Source organism: Bos mutus, chromosome 8 (genome assembly GCF_027580195.1).
Source record: "Bos mutus isolate GX-2022 chromosome 8, NWIPB_WYAK_1.1, whole genome shotgun sequence".
NCBI classification, from domain to species: domain Eukaryota; kingdom Metazoa; phylum Chordata; class Mammalia; order Artiodactyla; family Bovidae; genus Bos; species Bos mutus.
Window position 1 is genome coordinate 31,338,416 of NC_091624.1, and position 17,590 is coordinate 31,356,005.

General features: G+C 43.9%; 1 protein-coding gene across 15 annotated transcripts in view; it reads right to left on the bottom strand.

The window, feature by feature from the left end:
- The window catches only part of AOPEP (aminopeptidase O (putative)), a 355,565-nt gene that overhangs the window by 179,216 nt on the left and 158,759 nt on the right, over window positions 1-17,590 (bottom strand). The window lies entirely within an intron of this gene.

Consider the following 17,590-nt stretch of genomic DNA (forward strand, 5'->3'; position numbering starts at 1 on the left):
AGGAGATGAGAGAGGAGAGAGAGAGATAGGGGAAGTAGATAAGATGGGGGAAGCTGATAACAAAAGTAAGGAAGCAGACAACAATCGAGGGAAGTCGATAAAGAGATGAGGAAGTAGATGAGGAGAGGTGGGAAACAGATAAAATGAGGAGAGCAGATAACAAAAGGTAGAGAGTAGAAAACAAGATGGGAAGTGGAGAACAAGATGAAGGAAGTAGATAACCAGATTCAGTTCACTTCAGTTCAGTCTCTCAGTCATGTCCCACTCTTTGCAACTCCATGAACCGCAGCACGCCAGGCCTCCCTGTCCATCACCAACTCCTGGAGTTTACCCAAACTCATGTCCATTGAATTGGTGATGCCATCTAACCATTTCAACTTCTGTCGTCCCCTTCTCCTCCTGCCTTCAATCTTTCCCAACATCAGGGTCCTTTCAAGTGAGTCAGCTCTTCGCATGAGGTGGCCAAAGTATTGGAGTTTCAGCTTCAACATCAGTCCTTCCAATGAACACCAGGACTGATCTCCTTTAGGATGGACTGGTTAGATCTCCTTGCAGTCCGAGGGACTCTCAAGAGTCTCCTCCAACACCACAGTTCAAAAGCATCAATTCTTCAGCACTCAGCTTTCTTTATAGTCCAACTCTCACATCCATATATGACTACTGGAAAAACCATAGCCTTGACTAGACGGACCTTTGTTGGCAAAGTAATGTCTCTGCCTTTGAATATGCTATCTAGGTTGGTCATAACTTTCCTTCCAAGGAGTAAGTGTCTTTTAATTTCATGGCTGCAATCACCATCTGCAGTGATTTTGGAGCCCCCCAAAATAAAGTCAGCCACTGTTTCCACAGTTTCCTTATCTATTTGCCATGAAGTGATGAGACTGGATGCCATGATCTTAGTTTTCTGAATGTTGAGCTTTAAGCCAACTTTCACTCTCTGCTTTCACTTTCATCAAAAGGCTCTTTAGTTCTTTTAGTTCAGTTCAGTCGTTCAGTCGTGTCTAACTCTTTGCAACCCCATGAATCGCAGCACGCCAGGCTTCCCTGTTCATCACCAACTCCCAGAGTTCACTCAAACACATGTCCATTGAGTTGGTGATGCCATCCAGCCATCTCATCCTCTGTCGTCCCCTTCCCCTTCTCCTCCTGCCCCCAATCCCTCGCAGCATCAGAGTCTTTTCCAATGAGTCAACTCTTCACATCAGGTGGCCAAAGTACTGGAGTTTCAGCTTCAACCATCAGTCCCTCCAATGAACACCCAGGACTGATCTTGTTTAGGAGGAACTGGTTGGATCTCCTTGCAGTCCAAGGGACTCTCAAGAGTCTTCTCCAACACCACAGTTCAAAAGCATCAATTCTTTGGTGCTCAGCTTTCTTCACAGTCCAACTCTCACATCCATACACGACCACTGGAAAAACCATAGCCTTGACTAGATGGACCTTTGTTGGCAAAGTAATGTCTCTGCTTTTGAATATGCTATCTAGGTTGGTCATAACTTTACTTCCAAGGAGTAAGCGTCTTTTAAGTTCACGGCTGCAGTCCAATTTGCAGCGATTTTGGAGCCCCCCAAAATAAAGTCTGACACTATTTCCACTGTTTCTCCATCTATTTCCCAGGAAGTGATGGGGCCAGATGCCATGATCTTAGTTTTCTGAATGTTGAGCTTTAAGCCAACTTTTTCACTCTCCTCTTTCATCAAGAGGCTTTTTAGTTCCTCTTCACTTTCTGCCATAAGGGTGGTGTCATCTGCATATCTGAGGTTATTGATATTTCTCCTGGCAATCTTGATTCCAGCTTGTGCTGCATCCAGCCCAGCGTTTCTCGTGATGTACTCTGCATATAAGTTAATTAAGCAGGGTGACAATACACAGCCTTGATGTACTCCTTTTCCTATTTGGAACCAGATAACAAGATTAGGGGAGTGATAATAATATAAGGAAACAGGTAACTACAGGAGGAAAGTAGAAAACAACAGGAAGAAGTAGACAAAATTTAAAAAATAATGCTGTGTCAGAGCAAACCAACCCAAGGACAGGAGCTACAAGTTTATCATCTCTGGTTTACAGTGGTTATCTCAGGAGAAGTGCATGGTTTCGTTGCATGTGGAGGTATAACTCCTGGATCCCACCATGTTTTCCATGGCTGCTCATAGAAGACAGGGTAAGGCCTGAAAGCTGACCATGGATAACAGCTGGGAGGAGAGGGGGCTCTTACTGAGGCACAAGGAGGGGGGAAGGGGTGCTTCTGGGGAGAGCGTTGGCCTTGGCCAACTGCTAAGAGAAAATAATAATAGCATGATAATGACAAAGCCTTTGACTGTGTGGATCACAATAAACTGTGGAACATTCTGAAAGAGATGGGAATACCAGACCATCTGACCTGCCTCTTGAGGAACCTATATGCAGGTCAGGAAGCAACAGTTAGAATGGACATGGAACAACAGACTGGTTCCAAATAGGAAAAGGAGTACGTCAAGGCTGTATATTGTTACCCTGCTTATTTAACTTATATGCAGAGGACATCATGAGAAACGCTGGGCTGGATGCAGCACAAGCTGGAATCAAGATTGCCAGGAGAAATATCAATAACCTCAGATATGCAGATGACACCACCCTTATGGCAGAAAGTGAAGAGGAACTAAAAAGCCTCTTGATGAAAGTGAAAGAGGAGAGTGAAAAAGTTGGCTTAAAGCTCAACATTCAGAAAATGAAGATCATGGCATCTGGTCCCATCACTTCCTGGGAAATAGATGGGGAAACAGTGGAAACAGTGTCAGACTTTATTTTTGGGGGCTCCAAAATCGCTGCAGATGGTGACTGCAGCCATGAAATTAAAAGATGCTTACTCCTTGGAAGGAAAGTTATGACCAACCCAGACAGCATATTCAAAAGCAGGTCCATCTAGTCAAGGCTATGGTTTTTCCAGTGGTCGTGTATGGATGTGAGAGTTGGACTGTGAAGAAAGCTGAGCACCGAAGAATTTATACTTTTGAACTGTGGTGTTGGAGAAGACTCTTGAGAGTCCCTTAGCCTGCAAGGAGATCCAACCAGTCCATCCTAAAGGAGATCAGTCCGGGGTGTTCATTGGAAGGACTGATGCTAAAGCTGAAACTCAAATACTTTGGCCGCCTCATGTGAAGAGTTGACTCATTGGAAAAGACTCTGATGCTGCGAGGGATTGGGGGCAGGAGGAGAAGGGGACGACAGAGGATGAGATGGCTGGATGGCATCACCGATTCATCATGGACATGAGTTTGAGTGAACTCTGGGAGTTGGTGATGGACAGGGAGGCCTGGCGTGCTGCGATTCATGGGGTTGCAAAGAGTCGGACATGACTGAGCGACTGAACTGAACTGAGCTGACTGAATGACAAAACATGGAGACCACCTCTGACTCTTGAAAACAAAGATCGCCTCTGGCCAGAGACTGCAGAGCCATAGCAGAGTGGTGGACACTTCGCTTCTATGGGCAGACATCGTTCCTAGTGCTGGTTTTCTGGACCTCAGCGCTGCATGCTAAGTGGAGGCAGCATTAGTACTCAGTTTTAGGAGTTGACTACACCTAACTTGGCCTACTCTGTCTTGAGAAGGTGGTGGGGTTGGCATCTTGTGGTCATGCTCACCTAAAATGCTAAATAAAGCTGCCAGTGACTATTTCAGGTTTGAAAGCTAAAGAATCAAGAGACAAAAGACAGTATATGATAGCATTTTACAATTCCTGTTTCTGAAGCTTAAGGTACATGTTCAGCCTAAGGAGTCTCCTGATTCTCAGAGAGGAGAACAAAGGATTCACTTCTTGAAGTTATTGAACACTCCGGTGTTTTGGACACCAGGGGCACAGCCATACCCAAACTATATCAACGATATTTATTGTAGCTGAAGATGTCTTCTGAATCATCTGTAAGTGAGTTATGAACTGAGAGCTGTGCGTTTTCTGCAGGATCTGGAGAACTCTTCTGGTAAGTAATTACCAATTAAAACATGTTGGCAGCCTCCACTGGAGCACGTGGATGACCAAATGTGATTCTCTCCGCTCCCTTACCCCCAACTCCCGGCCTCCCCAGCCAGGGTGATGACGTTTGTTCCCATAAAGAGAGCTAATAAAATTAGCCTCTACTGTGATACAGGGAAAATCTTTATTTAATAAAATAATGCATCGTGCTTCATTCCCAGAACAGCAATAACACGGCGCAGCTGAGAAGCTGAAGAGCTCATCCAGTTGGTTTTCTCTGTGTGTACAAGTCTGTCATTTGTGACCGCGTGGCAGCATGGAAAGCTGCTTCATGAAGGGGCACATTTAGGCAGCTTGCACCACCCTCAGTAAGAGCAGTGCGGTTATGAGTTTCCTTTGAAATACAGTGCAAGCACTTTGGGTTTGCAAATCAAGTCTAGAGAAAGAAATGGTGGGGATTTCCCAAAGAGTACTCAGAAATTTAATCGGGAGGGGGCCATCAGTTTGCTTTCACAACGGCGAACAAGCATCCACGGCCCCGTCAGGCAGTCTAGGGATCTGAAACTGCGAGATGTGGTCAGAAATGTGATTCAGTGGCGTACTGGGGGCTGGTGAAGGCACACATGAAGCCAAAAGGCAGGTGGTTATAGACACAGGCCTTGGTGCAGCACAGAACGCAGGCTGAGAGAGAGAGCCCTGGAAGCAGCCACTGGTACACAGACAGCCACACCATTTTTCAGCTAGCTTTCAAAGCAAGAGGTTACTTTGTGTGAGAACAAGCACTAGGGCTACCTGAGGGCCTAGGGTGTAGAATCAGTTCTATCACAAAATCAAAGTTTGTTCAAGGATAAGAGAACTGAAGGAAGCTGTATTCAAGTATTCCCTGACAGTTGGAATGATGGTGGTGGAGAAAAAGGAAAGGAAAAATAAAGGACTGATGATGGTAAACTCTTAGATGTTGCTTAACCTTTCTCAGGCACCATTCTAAGGACTTTCCATTCACTAACTCATTTAATTCTAACAATAACCCTGTGAGAGAGATATTATTATCCCCATTTTACATGCAGGTAAACTGAGTCATAGAGCAGTTACACAACTGCTCTGCCAAGATCCCATAGTTAGTATGTATCAAAGCTGATTCAGATATAGGCAGTCTGGCTCTCTTTTGCATGTTTCGCTTGATCCATGTGAGATGTGTTTCAGAATCACCTAAAGATACAGTTGCTAGATAAATACCAGACACACAGTTAAATCTGAATTTCGTATAAATTACTGATAACTTTTTCATGTGTGTTGCCTGCAGTATTGCTGAACCCGGCAGTCCACCTGAAGGGCTTCTTAAAACATTGTTAGACCCACAACTTCAAAGAGTCTGATTCACAGGCCTGGGTGGGGCCTGAGATCTGCCTTTTTTATAAAGTATCCAGTGATACTGATGTTGCTGATCCAGGGACCACACTTTGAGAGCCACTAATCTGCACTGTGGCAGCTGCTTTTTAACTTAAAAAAAAAAAAAAAAATCAATTGGCAAAATTTATAAATGGGAAGATTTCACTAGAAATCCAGATTTTCTAATTTTATTTAAAATTTGCAAGATGTGACTACACTCGACTCACATTCCTATGTAGTAACTGCAGCTGAACAGCAGCTGACCCTTTCAAAGGGGACTTGGGCTCGCCAGCTCCCCACCACTCCTCCATCTCCTCACCACTGGCTGACTCCACTTGTCATTTATAATCATGTGACTATATGTGCTTCCCTCTACCTATTTCTTATAACAGGATTAAGAGAAAAGTGAAATATTCCTTCTATCCATGTCTCCATCAAAGGCAGGTAGAGAAGATCAGGTATTTCTTAAAGGGTGCTCTGCCCATGTGCTTATTTATATTTGCTGCCTGACTCCTTATGGACATGTGGATTTAACCTGTTTAGTTTTTCTTATGAAAAAAATCTACTATCAAACTTGCTTATGGCTATAAGACAGTTCAGCAACTCTGGCTTTGTGAAGAGAGCAGACACAAACTCCAGCCTAGGTCAAGTCAGTCACTACAAATTCCATATTACTAAGAGTGGGATTAATTGGGTTTATTGTACTTTTTAAACCCAAACACAGTTTCAATTATTGCCAGCCACTAATGGCTTATAATGAAGGCAGAGCTTGTTAGCTAAGCAAACAACTGGCATGTTTGTTTAAAGTGTAAATAGAAGGAAAATTCATGAATTAAATGAATGAATTCACTGATTGTTCTCCCAGGGCTGTAAAGGAGCATTCAGCTGCCATAATATATATCACCACCTTTGTTAAAAGGATTAGCCTGCTCAGTTATCTTTATCCAGCCAGAGATCTTCTTAGTGGTTGCTTACAAAGTAAATGTCTCTCTGAATTTTTGAAAGTACTCATCCACAGCAGTAAGTGCCATTAAGAATAGGGGATCATCTGGCTCTTGGGGGTTCATAAATAACTGAGCTTTTAAGAACAATAGCCATATTTCCGAATCTCACTTTGTGACTCCACAAATAGCCCAACACAGCATACGCGTGGAGATAAAGGGACAATATGCCTCATATTTTCCAGGGTGGTCCTAGAAAGTATGAAACAGATGGTCATGCTCAGAGGTACTGAACTTAACAGCATTTCCCTTAAAAAGGTAATAAACCTTACCAGAAACAAAAATAAACAAGTAAAAGGTCTTGCTAACCTTTTTCATTTAAAATTACGAGCACTGCATTTCTTCTCCAAACGTATCAGGTTTCCTGGCTATCTAGAGTTAAGTCCCATTTTCCTGGGATGGTTCCCCTGGAGGTGCTCACTTTACTGATAGTATGTGTATGGGGGGAGGGGACCGTAGGAATTCTTCACCTTTGGAATAATTCTTAGTGCCCGTGTCCACGTTTGGGGTGCCTTCAGTTGCAAGTAACAGAAAAGACGACTAGCGCTGGCACACACAAGGAGAGGTTTTCTCCCTCCCCGTAACACGAGCCCTTGAGGAGGATGGCTGCTGGTTGGTTCCGTGACTCAGCAGTGTGGTCAGAGAGAGATTCTTTGATGAGGAGAGTAAAAAATCTGGCTTAAAACTCAACATTCAGAAAACTAAGGTCAGGGCATCTGATCCCATTACTTCATGGTAAATAGAAGGGGGAAAAAATGGCAACGATGACAGACTTTATTTTCTTGGGCTCCAAAACCACTGCAGATGGTGACTGCAGTCATGAAATTAAAAGACGCTTGCTCCTTGGAAGAAAAGCTATGACGAACCTAGACATCTTCTTAAAAAGCAAAGACATCACTTTGATGACAAAGTTCTGTACAGTCAAAGCTATGTTTTTTTTTCCAATGGTCACATGTGGATGTGAGAATTGGACTATAAAGAAGGCTGAGAGCCAAAGAATTGATGCTTTCAAACTCTGGTGCTAGAGAAGACTCTTGAGAGTCCCCTGGACAGCAAGGAGATCAAACCAATTACTCCTAAAGGAAATCAACACTGAATATTCATTGAAAGGACTGCTGCTCGAGCTGAAGCTCCAATACTTTGGCCACCTGGTACAGAAAGCTGACTCATTGGAAAAGACCCTGATGCTGGGAAAGACTGAAGGCAAAGGGGAAGGGGGAGCTGCAGAGGATGAGATGAGTAGATGGCATCACCAACACAATGGACATGCGTTTGAGCAAACTCAGGGAGATAGTGAAGGACAGGGAAGACTGGCATGCTGCCATTCATGGGGTCCCAAAGAATCGGACGTGACTGAGTGACTGATAAACAACAACCACACTCTGCCGCCCTTACCATGCTCACTTTTATCTTCATGCTTGCTACCTCATGGTCACAAGGTGGCCACCACAGCTGCAGGCATCACTTGCATATTCAAAAGAAGGAAAAAGGGAGGGGGAGGTGCAGAGGAGGGAAGCTGCGCCAGCAACATCTATTCCTTTCATAGGAATCTTTCCTAGAAAGCCTGCAGCATATTTCCCCTCATTGGTAACCCAAGTTACAGGGCAGCATTGGGTAAGCAGATTTTTGTTTTTTTCTGATTCTCTGGTAGAGGTAGATAGGAGGAAGGGGATTGCTTATGGGGTGCTGGGCTCACCAACCCACAGGGTCAGCTGCAGTACCCCAGGGTAGCCCTCTTTCTCATCAATATTAGAGAGTCATTCCTTGGGTCTTTTAGAATGCAAATACTTTTGTGGTTGTTTCGTCGCTAAGTCATGTCTGACTCTTTGGTGACCCTATGGACTGTAGCCGGCCAGGCTCCTCTGTCCATGGAGTTTTTCAGGCAAGAATACTGGAGTGGGTTGTCATTTCCTTCTCTAGCAAATACTTTGGGGGAGGATAATATAATAAATTAATCCACACTGAAGTGTTAGTAACATACCATATCACATTTTTCTAGACAGGAGGCATTCTAAACATGTGGATAGTGGGGTGGGCAAGTTGCATACTTCAAAGACACATTCCACCTATTTCCCAACTTCACCTGATGCTGGCAAAAATTTGACTTTTATTTACCTTCCGATCCTCCACAGAGGGCCAAAACTCTACTAAAGCTAAAGGCAATACTATACCTGGTGGTGGTTTTTAAGAACTCAGGGTTTGGAGACAGCGCCCTGGCTTTGACTTGGGACTCTACCATCTACCATCACTGTGTCAGCTTTCTATGGCTGCTGTAACAAATAACCACAAACTTAGGGGCTTAAAAGAGCACAAATTTTACAGTTCTCTAAGTCAGATGTCTGACTGGGTCTCACTGGCAAAAATCTATGCTATTAGAAGTCAGGACACTGGGCCTTGTGTGCATCAGGTGGGCGGTGACTGGACGGGGGAAGACACAGAGGTTTTCTGGGCCACTGGTCATATTCTGTTTCTTGATCAGAGTGCTTGTTACGGAGGTGTGTTCAGTTTGCAAACTTTTAATAAGTGGTACACTTAAGATGTACACTTTACTGCATGTATCATACTTCAGTGAAAAGCTAAAAAAAAACACACACACAAACAAATATCTTGGGAGATCTCCATTTTCTCCTTGGAGAATCAAGGCAAAGATTAAGCCAGAGTGTTGTCAGTAGGGGCAGAAATGAGATGCAGACTAGGCCTCCTGTCCCTCGTCTTTCCCAATGAATGTATTCCAGGCCAGTTCCCAACACTAATTATACATATATTTTAAATCTTTTGAGGAAAAGGGTATTTTTTTTTTAATTTGCTTTCGCCATAGAGTCACATTTCTATTGCAAGTAAAAGGTACATTGTATCCTTCAGACACACCTGTAAAAACACAACTGATACTGTCATATATCCGCGTCTGCTTCATTTTCTTTCAGACATGGTGGAAAACACGAGACAATAATAAACCCCTTTTCCATCCTGGCCAGCTGGAAAATTACGTTATACTGAAATGACATCATTCAGCTACGACACCGAGCCAGCGGCTGCTCTGAGAAATCAGGGTGAGGCAGTGACAGCATGGACGTGAACACCACTCATCAATGAATCCCGCCCCTTATGTTAGCAAATGGCTCTTTCATTGCCATGACATTCTGAAAATGAAACTGCAGCAGCTATGTCATCTGAGGCAATTGATCACCCAGCATCCCTTATCTCTGAAACTAACCACATTGGCCCAAACGAGACAACCAAGGGAGTGGCGAGAGAGCAATTTTAAATAACTAGTTTAAAGGCAGGAGACCAGGGGCCAGGGCCAAGGCTCATGGCTCCCAGGGGATGACTTAGTGTTCCCTCTGTCTCTATCAATTGTTGGTAAAGTGACTTCAAGTAGTAGCAGCAACAATATCTACAATAATATTCTTTGATATTCAAGACTGATGCTCTTCTGTAATATAATATTCTAGGCAAATATAACATCAGGACAAGGCCTTGGCCCTCCTTCATCTTTTCAGCTTCTAGGATGAACTGTATGAAATTTCTGATACTTGACATTTTCAGCCTCCTGAGATGAGCAGTTTCACATGGCACATCCTATAGACTGCCCTTCCCTCACTCAAGACCCTTTTCTGCAGAAATGGCAAGATCTAAGGAAATTCCCATACTTCTCAAACAAAAGAATCAGAAACATTACTGCATCACACTGTGGAAAAGTATAGAGGACAGGTCCCTGATGATGACACTGTGCTGTCCTCAGAAACAGCTGGTCCCTGGTCACTGGCCCAGACCAGTGCCACCTCAGTCCTTTGCCTGCTCAGTGTGAAGCCAGGTGCCTTAGGGTAGAAGTCCATCTTCAAGTCCATGGGAGAAGAGGAAACTGGAGCAGCAGTGGCCCGCAAGACTTGAGGGAGGCTGAGTGGATCTGCATGGATCTGCAGCTGAGGTGCTACAGGGCCACTCAAGACCCCCTTCTGCATCTGCACCCCAGGGTGAACAAGGCTGGGACACCACTGCAGCGAAGCTGGAGTTCTGGTTAGACAGTGTGATTTCATTCGGCCAGCCTTCCACAGATGCCTCAGTCAGCCCCAGAGGATTAAGTATTACCCTTAATCTGGGCCCACTGGAGAAAGAACACTGCTTCAGAGCCACCACCCCTAAGGTGACCATGTGTTCACCTCAGTTCCAACTGCCAGGAAGGCTCCAGGAAAGAGAGTGAGTTCATTTTGACAGGGGGCTGGCGATGAGGAGAAAAAGCAGGTGTATAGGGAGCACAGTCAAGGGGAAGGAATTAGTCCAGAAGGAATTAGGGGTGGGGTGGGAAGAAGGGCACACCTAGGGCAGGGACACACAGATTCAAAGGCCAAGGCAGAATCAGGCTCACTGCTGGAGAGAGATGAGCACACGGCGAAGAAGGTGGAGAAGGTATGAGCCATGCTCAGGAGCGTCTGCACACTCGATCCAAAAGGCGCCTCCCCATTCTACACAGCGGAGAACAAAGACCCAGAGAGCCAGCTCGTTCATGCCACATGGTGGGAGCTGCCTGTGTGCCATAGCTGAGTCATATGGGACCTGAATCTGCCAGACGGTTTATTCAAAACGGTTTTACAAAATCCCAGTCAGAGCAGAACCAAAGGAGATCCTTTGCCTGAAACTGGTGAGTCACTCAAGGTTAGAAGCTCATGGCGACCGAGAGCAGAAGTTTGCATGTGCCACCCTCGACAGCCACGTTCATAACAGGCTTCTGAGATGGCATGACACCGCGTACTGGCAGCTGCTTACTAACCGTCTTCTCAGGCAACATTTGGCCTTTCCTTCTGCTGACAAAGGACTACCTTTAAGGAAAGTTTCAACCACATAGTGTACCAAGTCAGTTTGTTGTTCACCTGTTTCACTTGAGAAGAGAGTAACAACAAAGAGAAAGAATGCATTTCCCACTATTTTCTAAGTATAACCAGGGACATATTTCTTAAAGTTGTGTAACTATAATGATTTACCTAATTGTGTTCAATTTTTCTTTCTTTTTTTTTTAAGGTCCTGAAAATTCACCTTTGGGTTGAACCCATCTGTGAAATGAAAGCCTGGCCTGAAGAAAAACCAGGCTATGCTGGAGCGTCGATGCATGTAACCTTAACTACAGTGTTTGCTCCTGCAAACACTATAATGTATGAAATAAAATATTAATAGCCATTACCTCAGCGCTTCTGAGAACAGACCTGAGTCACAGTTTTCGTGTGGGATGGTTTCCACACATGCACCTCACCGTGAACACTGCTCACGGTACCAAGCGATGGAAGCCTCAGAGTAGGCCTGACCAAGACGAGAGCGTGTTTTTATTCCATAATGTCATGGGCAATGTTGCTTATTTTGGCGACCAAGTTCAGGTCTCCTGAATTCACCACCTAGCACACATTATAAGACCAATCATCTAAACACATACTAGGGGAGTTGCAAAATAATTTTTAACTCAGAAAGGAAAATATTGGAGTAAGATGAACATCTCTGTTATTTATCAGTAGCTAGATTTGCCATCACTCAGCTGAACTCTCTGACATTTGCAAGCAGCAAGAGGGCAACATATTTGTGTGAATGGATATCTTTCTAATGCCTCCTATTTGTGCATTGCAAATGGACATAATTGGATTTTTAAACTGTGTGTGGATGGTGTTAAGAATGTTAGAGACATTCAGCTTCCTAGGGGCCTACAGTAGGTCTGGTTTCCCCTTCTCTCCCTCTGCTTGTCCACCATCTTCTTGATAAGCTTTGGGTTCTTAGTGACCTGAAAACCAACTGTTTGACAGTGTTGTGTCTGATCATTATACAGCTCAGTTAAAGAATGAAAGTCAAGTGCCCACCCTAGTACCTGGCAGACAATAAACACGCCACAAATGCAAGTGTCTCCCCTCCCCTGCAACATATTCTTGCTAAGTGCTTTCAAGTCTGTGTTTAGAATTGATTCTTCAAATCCCCCATGAGATAGTGTAAAGTGAACATGCCGCTTTTATTGGCTGGGGGCCGGGAGGGGGAGGATGGCTAATTTACTTCTCAAGATGGGATCCTGGCATAGTCCGAGGCTGGCCCGAAACTACCTCTCTCAGCCGCAGCTTAGCGGCGGGGCTTCTAGACTCCATTGCTTCTTTAGGTGGCCTGCCATGCCGAGGTGTGTTTTTTAAATCTGTGCAATAAAATTTGGTGTGGTTGGAGAGGCGGCGGACAGGAACCCACCCACAGGCAAATGACGTCAAGAAGCTAAAGGAAAACATTGGGCTTCTCTGTTCTCCAGAACCTTCTGCTATGTTAAGCAACCTCAGAAGGAAGCTGACTTTCCATTAAAAAAACAGCCGCTTTGGCAGTTGTCACAGACAGCCCGGGGTCTTACACTTCCCCTCTCAGGAAAAGTGGGGAAAATAATTTCCATAAGTTGGAAAGGAAGAAGCCTGGATTTCAAAGAGTCTTAGGCACTCAATGGTCATTTGACACAATCTCTACTTTCCGACAGCAGACAGGGAAACTGAGGCCCAGGGCAGACTGGAAACCAAGCCTCGACCCCTGGATCTCCACACCATGCTGCCATCACAAAGCTAGCAGTCCAAGCCTTCTCATCTGCTCAGGGGAGAAACTGCCTTGTCTTTCGTTTACAGAGGGGTGGCTTTGGTACAAGTTCACAGGTGGCTGAGGGAGACTCGTCCTGACCCACTGAGCCCCTAGGGCCTCTGGAGAGGATGTGTGTGTGTGTAAGGGGCACACACCCAGGCGGACCCCTCCCTCTAAGACTTTTCTTTCCAGAAAACAACCTGATGTGTGGAGTTGAGCACACTTTGCAGGGGACCCCGCACCCTGCAAATGTGGAAAGCCCCACTGCATAGGGACTGGGACCAACCATTGGATCTCTCAGTTCTTCAGCTTTCTCCTCACAGAAAGGATCCTGAGGTGACTGCTGGGGGACAACTGAGAAGCAGCGTGCGGAAGTCACAAAGCAGGGCTGTCCACGTGTTCCACACGTGGCTGCAGGGTTCAGTCTTCCCTGTGCCTTGGGAGACCAATAAACCCTGATATTAAAATACCATTAAGTTGCTTATTATTTATGTTATGCACATATCATTGATTACATTACTTATTATTATTGTCCTTTGTAAATTAACTCTTCCATTGGTGACCTCTTAGAAGAAAAATCCCTCAATTAGTACGATGGGCGGGGGTGGCTCAGACGGTAAAGCGTCTGCCTACAATGCGGAAGACCCAGGTTCAATCCCTGGGTCGGGAAGATCCTCTGGAGAAGGAAATGGCAACCCACTCCAGTACTCTTGCCTGGAAAGCCCCATGGACGGAGGAGCGTGGTAGGCCACAGTCCATGGGGTCACAAAGAGTCGGACACGACTGAGCGACGTCACTCATGCCACTTACCCACTCAGTTAATACAGTGAATAATAATACACTTACGATTTTTAAAAACCTTTCACCTCCACCTTTTCTTTCTCTTTTTAATTGAATCTCGACAGCTTTGTGATGCTTGTGGATTTTTTTCCCTTTGGGTGAGGCCATGGAAGCTCAGAATGTGGAAAAGACTGGACTTAAACAGCAAGCTTATATGTGGCAGAGCAGGAACTCAAGCCCGGCTCTTCTAACACCACTCTGAACACAAGCGCAAGGGACCAGCTTTGGTTCCTGATTCACAAAGTAATTTCATTCCAAGAACAGAAGCTCTTGGTCCAAGACTACATGGGACAAACAGGACAGAGAAGACAGTCAGAAGACAGTGATGCTGAATCAGTCATTCATTCAGCAAATTTTTACTGAGAGCCTACTAACTGCCAGGCCCTGTGCTGAGTGCTTGGGATACATCCACGAACAGAAGGGACAGGATAGGGTCTCATGGAGACCACAGTCTAACTATGGGCAGGGGGACATGCAAAAAATGAGATTCTTTACTACTTTATTGAGTCATTCACTTCTCTTCCTCTCTTAGTTCCTGTGTTTTCACCTAGAAACTTTGGGTTGTATTTGGATCTTACCACCCTGGTTTATCTTTTGCTCACTCATGGCCTTTGTAGCCCCCTACCCCCACACAGAAGGCTGTGCTCTCCACTGCCAGCTGATATGACAGGGGTGATGGATGGTTCCACACACTGACTGCTTTAGTCTGAGTGTTGGCAGTTGTTAGTGATGGGTGTTATTATCTGATCATTGATAAATTTCATTCATTGTTTGTAGCTTTCTATCATGGCCTTTACTCAAAAGAGAGTGTGTGTGTGTGTGTGTGTGAGTATATTTTACAATAGGTTTTAATAGCATTGAGGCAAAAGTGTGAGGTGAACAGCTTTCCAATAGGCTCAATGGTATGTACAGGGATAGTACTTTTGGATGACAAGGCTGTTCTCCTAAATACTACAGAAAAGAAGTGACAGAAAAACATGTATTTTTGCTGTTTTAATTAAACTAGAATTTTAACCAAACTTTATCTTTTTTCCTTTTCTATATGCAACTCTTCATTTCTGCCTCCTCCATGTTACCCCTTTGTTATCTGGGGATTCAGAAGAGTTATTTAATGCAATCCTTACACAATAACTGCTTTTATAACGTTTTAAACTACCTTTCTTAAACAATATGCAAATGGAGTATAAAGGAACCAATATTTTAAATTTCTTAAAAGATCACTGATTGCTCTTGAGCATGTTATTGAGATGAATGAAACACATTCTTTGATCACGAAAAAAAAGAGAGGAAGAAGTCACATAAAAGCGTAAGTAGCAACTCAAAAATTATTTTCTTGGTTTACTTTATGTTGCAGCTACACAAGCCATCCCTTTTTGTGTGTCCATCAATAAGATATCTGTTGTGCTTTTGTACAAAGAACAAAGATGCTTTTATCAATTCTCAAAAGTCTGTAGGACAAACCATTCATGCTGTCAAACCCCCTAAAACCCTTTCAGCAAATAATGAAATCCATCAGTGACAAATGTCAACATACTAATTTGTTAAATGCAAAACAAAAGCAACATTCAGACAAGGCTCTTCATTTCATGTTATATCAGCACTCCAATTTGTACCAAGTTTATGGCAACCCACGGATCATGCAACATTAAACAGGACTCTATTATAATGACAAAAACTGGAACAATAAACTCCCCTTAGCTAGAATGCTAATAGTGTGGCAGAAATACATGCTATGATTCTAGAACATTCAACTTCTCCCAAACTACTAGAAATTCTATGAAGACACCTATCTCGAACAAACGGTGATGGTATAACCCAAATATATGGATTTCAGGTAGCTGAGAAAAGAAACTAAAACTCAGCCCAACAATACCAATCAGAACAAAATGAAATATTTTTTGTGTGGCCTCCAAATGTAACATTTGTAAACTGCTATCTTAATCAGATTCTGACTTTCTCACACAAAATGAAATTCTTAAAGGTGTGCATTTACCAGGAAATGTATAATGAGAAGATCTTCCTGATTTTTGCTGTTGCTCATGATAAAAAGGATATTTTAATGTGGAATGAGATTATCACATTCAACATTACTGTAGACTTTTAAAAAGCCTGAAGGAAACAAGAGGGTGGGTGATGCTAAGGCACAGGCTCTACCTGAGTGTCAGAGAGAGAAGCGTCTGAATAATGTTTCCCTGCGATTAAAAAAAAAAAAAGCTTCCAGTGGAACCGAATGCCCTGGAACAGTGGTCCCCAACATTTTTGGCACCAAGGACCAGTTTCATGGAAGACAGTTTTTCACAGATTAGGGGGTAGGGTTGGTTCAGGCAGTTGTGAGCGATGGGGAGTGGCAGGTGAAGCTCACTTGCTCATGGGCTGCTCACCTCCTGTGGTGCGGCCCAGTTCCTAAACAGGCCCTGGACGGATACCACTCCGTGGTCCAGGCTCCAGGGCCCCTGCCCTAGAGGATTCACAGTACACTGTCAGAGACCTAGTGGGTCTGGCACAGGCTTTGAGGCCAGACTTACTTGAGTTCAAATACTGGCTCAAGTGTGGCTTCAGGCCAGGCATTCCACCTCTCTGGTTCCCAGTTTCCTGTCTCTAAAATGAGCATCACAAACACTGTGCAGGGAAGATATCAGGATTTCCAATGCCATTTATATTTCCGATACATGAATGTCTTGCCCAGGCTTTCCTCAGATCATTTGATCTCACTTCCTTTACTTTTGGAGACATTAATTCAGCTAGATTTGCGGGTAGTTCAACTGAAGGTTCAGCATTTTGGACAAAAAGAAGGTTAAGTTGAGTAGCTATGGTGTGTGGTCAAATGGCAATCAGAAGTGTTTTATGACATTTTTAAACATGTATCTAGCGTGGATTTCCATGTATCTTCAACTTTCAGTTGACATAAAGAGACAGTGATGAGGATATCTGCTGTGACCGCTACACATTCATGTGCTTCTATTTCCCCTTGTGTGGAGGGGAGTGGGCTGGGAGAGGGGGTGCTGTTGCTGCCTTGCTGCGACCTTTCAAACAGAAACAACAAGCAGAGCTACTTCAAGGAAACTGAAATGCAAAGAATTATCACAGAAATATAGAAAATGAGCTTCCAATTTTCTTCTTTAATTGCCATACACACAAAATATATTCCTATCTAAGAAAACTCTAGGAAACTAAGGGCCAGAAAATGTACCAAAATTGTGGTAAAACAGGTATATAAACATATCTTTGTAGAAGATAAGTCATATAAATCATACTGCTGATATCTTGGTAAATTCCCAATTGGGATATTGCTACCTGCCTGTCTAAAATGCCATTCCTCGTCATTTCTTTTAGCTACAATATATTCCTACATTTCCAGTCCTAAGTGGGGGTGTGCTATTAGGGGAGACATTAAGCAGATGCTGGGTTTCACCCTCCCAGTAACCCATATTTTAGCAGTGGACCCTGCTCACTCTACCCATACTCTGGATCTGTTTGCTGATCCGCACAGCACACAAAACAAGATCCAGCCAGCTTCATTTTCCTTTCTCACCTTCTGAACATCATTCATACTGAACCCTATTAACTCTTCTTCACCTCTTTCTATATATATGTGTGTAAGAAATATTAAGTGACATATTCACTGGGAAACTAAAATATGTCTCTCCTTCATAAACACTCAGTTAATAGCACATATAAGTCAACTCTGAGTTCTTGATACTCAAAGTGTGGTCTAGGACCAGGGCCATGGGCATCTCCTGGGAGCTAATTTATTAGAAATTAACACTCTTGGCCCTACCTCAGAACTGCCAAATCAGAATTTGCATTTTAAAAAGATCTTCAGTTGATTCAAA